This window comes from Aplysia californica, unplaced genomic scaffold (assembly GCF_000002075.1).
Source record: "Aplysia californica isolate F4 #8 unplaced genomic scaffold, AplCal3.0 scaffold00498, whole genome shotgun sequence".
Lineage (NCBI taxonomy): Eukaryota > Metazoa > Mollusca > Gastropoda > Aplysiida > Aplysiidae > Aplysia > Aplysia californica.
Genome location: NW_004797768.1, coordinates 454,892 through 458,183, shown reverse-complemented (window position 1 = coordinate 458,183; position 3,292 = coordinate 454,892). Strand labels below are relative to the sequence as shown.

General features: G+C 40.6%; 1 long non-coding RNA gene across 1 annotated transcript in view; it reads right to left on the bottom strand.

Annotated features, from left to right (window-relative positions):
* Positions 1-2,132, bottom strand: part of LOC118478325 — an 11,579-nt gene extending 9,447 nt beyond the window's left edge. The window contains exon 1 of the long non-coding RNA XR_004858951.1: positions 2,020-2,132. This is a non-coding gene — a long non-coding RNA (uncharacterized LOC118478325). The remainder of the gene's footprint in view (positions 1-2,019) is intronic.
* Positions 2,133-3,292: the final 1,160 nt, after the last annotated feature.

The window sequence follows — 3,292 nt, the reverse complement described above, 5'->3', positions numbered from 1 at the left end:
GGTTGGATTAGGGCTTCGGAGGACGTTAGAACCGACAAGGGAAATAACTCAAATAGATAGGGCCGTTTTACATTTTTGTTTTGGGAAAACAATGAATTTGTTCTATTGTAAGCTTCTTTTTAATGGAAGAGGCATTCCATCAGATGATAGGAATTTGAGATTAGCGAACTCTTGCACTCCTGTAGAAACTGTCTTTTGACCCTCGACGGTAGAGCAAGCTGTTCACAGAATTGGGAAAAGAACAGAAAAAAGGAGAAACGTTTTAGATTCATAGATTGACGCTATTTGGCTTATTTCAGAGGCGCACTGCTTCGGCCCTTACTGTTAGGGCCAACCTGGGCGGAACATCCGGAGCGGTGCCACTGACTGAAGTGTCATTCACGATCGGACTTAGAACCCAATTACTTACTTTCTAATTATGTGATTTCTTCCGGTGGTTACCTGGTTGGCTCCGAACATCTTCAAGATTTAAGACAACCTTAATTTCGGATCATTATGGGAAAGCAACTTTTGTTTAAAAAAAAAAGAACCTATTCAACAAAAGAAACATATTTTATTTGTTAACGTAACTGGTAACCGTTTGTTTACGAAAAGTAGTCGGAACTTTTCTTCAGTAGCATTAATCACGGGAATCGGAATTGATTCTTCGCCCAGCTCATTAGGCCATTCCCAAAGGGGGGACAGTAACATCTTGAGTTCTTATACACAGTAGAATTGTAACTGTAAATATGTCAATTCATCAATGTCATGCTCATAACTGTTCCTAACCTGCTAATGGGAACTGCTGCTTTTTCTGCACTAATTCTTACTATCGTTATTTTCCTCTACTTCTTTTGTATGTTTGTTAAACTCTTGTGACCTGCTATTTCCGGGGTGCCTTGGTAGTCGAAGCAGACATTGTGATGTTGAAGCTAGAGAGATGAGCAGAGTAAGTCTGATTCCCTGTAAGGACTTCTCTGTTGACATCCACCCTTTGGCGCTCATATGGCCTTATACAGTTACGAGCGCCGTAAAACTTCTACTAAAACAAACAAACTGGGATGAGAGGGTTAAGTCAAAGAAGATGGACGGAGATACTCCGTAAAAATTCTCCCTACTCGAGATTCGATCCCAGGTCTTCTGAGTGCTATGCTATATCCGCTGGTGAAACGGTCTTAGTTGCAATACAACTTAATATCCTCTCTACATTTTAACTTAACACTATCCGTACACCTTGGGGTCATTTTGTACCCCCGGGGTTGTATTCTTCACATTTTATAATATTTCTAGTACTAAGATCTCTTTGAAACTTTAAGTATTTCTTTAAAAAATCATTTTGATAGACTGCTATGCAAAGCGTACGGATGGGATTAACGAGTAAGCTTCCTCTTTGGAAAATGGTGGCACAGAGTTCCCCATGTCGTATGGATACCACCGTAAAACACGATGTACGGATAGGGTTAATATAACCGCCAGTGAAATGGTCATAGTTGCAATATAAGATAATAATATCCTCGCTACATTATAACCGCCAATGAAATGGTCGTAATTATAATATAAGATAATGCTCTCTGTAAAGAACGTTCTTGTCAGTTTGCCTTACCAAGAACACTATTGTTTTACAAATTGTGCTGAAGATGTGTAGGAGGATGGTTGGAACGTGCTCTGGTATAGTTTACTTCTTCTTTCCTACCAAAGACCTATCGTCATTATCTCTCCTCCTTCTTTTCTGTGTTTGTTACACTCTTGTAACACCTACTATCTTCTGCACTTATTTGACCTTATTGTGCTGAAAGTTCCTTAAAAATAAAACATTATTAAAACTAAGAAGTATAGGTTGCTGAAATGTGGCAATGTCCTGCTAAGAGGAACAAGCGAGCTTGGGGAAGTGTTTCTGTGAATGTGAGGAAAACGTTTTGCGTCCAATTCGACACCATCAAGATGAACTTTGATCATCCTTGCCAGGGATAATAATGGCGACTGTTTGGGTTAAAGCCCTATAGACCGAAAAAAATGAGATGCTTAAGAAAGTCAACTAACCGTCCACATTGTGTGCTGTCTTCCCTCAGTCCTTGAGCCCAACATCTTGCCTTCGGGTGTCTCCTTCGTGATGGTCTATGAGAGGTGTACTCATGAAATTGAAGATGGATTTTATTTTATTTTCTACTGTCCAAATGTTGTCCATCAAAAGAAATTGTTAATCCCCCCAAGACTGACTCGGCCCAGTGAAAGAAATATGCAATGTTTGACCCATGATACCACGATAAGAGATATGTGTACAACCTGTACCTTCTCATTATGGGAAATATATTTTTAAAATGAGTGTTTTATATGACATGACGTGGGCCAATGGTCTTAAACACTGAATAAACTTTCTTACTTCATAATGGTCTAGTGGCGTTTTATGTGACCAGAGTATTGTATTTTTGTACTGACTTTCATTCTGTGCTGGTTGGAAAGCTGCTCACCGAGCCATCTCACAATAGAGTGAATGAGCCAGCTACCTCCGTACAATCTGTTCCTGCTTCCTCCTTATTATTTTTTTGTTTTTTTGTTTTTGTAAAATGTTTTACGGCGCTCGCAACTGCATAAGGTCATATGAGCGCACGGGACACACCTAATATTTTCAGTTGGTAGGAAATTTGGAATTTTGCCCTGGTGGCGGCCGAAGCCTACTCTTATCGATTTTAGACCACCAAGGGATCTTTAACGTGCTAAACTTGCACACGGGCCCTCCGAGATTTTTAGCCCTTGTACGAGAAGGCTAGATGTAGATCTTTCCTACCAGAAGATCAGGGGTGTGGCTGCTTCCTCCTTCTGAACTGTAAGCCAAAACTTCTGTGACAAATCACATTTAATGTGGCTGGCATGATGGCTGAAGAAAAGCAAAAGGATTAGGAGACTCCTGCCCTAAAGAACACGGTGGCGACATTCAGTTTAAAAAGCAATTCGTTTACAGCTAATCAAAATCTACTACTTACACTGCAAAAATAAAACAACAAAACATGGGCTTGAGATATTATTCCTTCTGCGAGCAAAGCTAGACGAAACAAGAGCAGAATAAAACAGAACAACGTACACAGCTGGCCTGAACACCTTTATGAAAACACAACATTTAGAAGAAAAAAAAATAGCTGACCAAGAGGGAACGGGGTACCGTGCATCTTCAATGTCTGCTCTAGGCATGGCACGTCTTAATGAAGAAGAAGTCATCAATACTAAAAGCAAATTAAGTGGCGCCCCCCCTCCCCTCCTCCCCTGTGCCCTTCCACGCCACCTTCATGCCACCCCTCCCAATTAAGTAATTAACCCC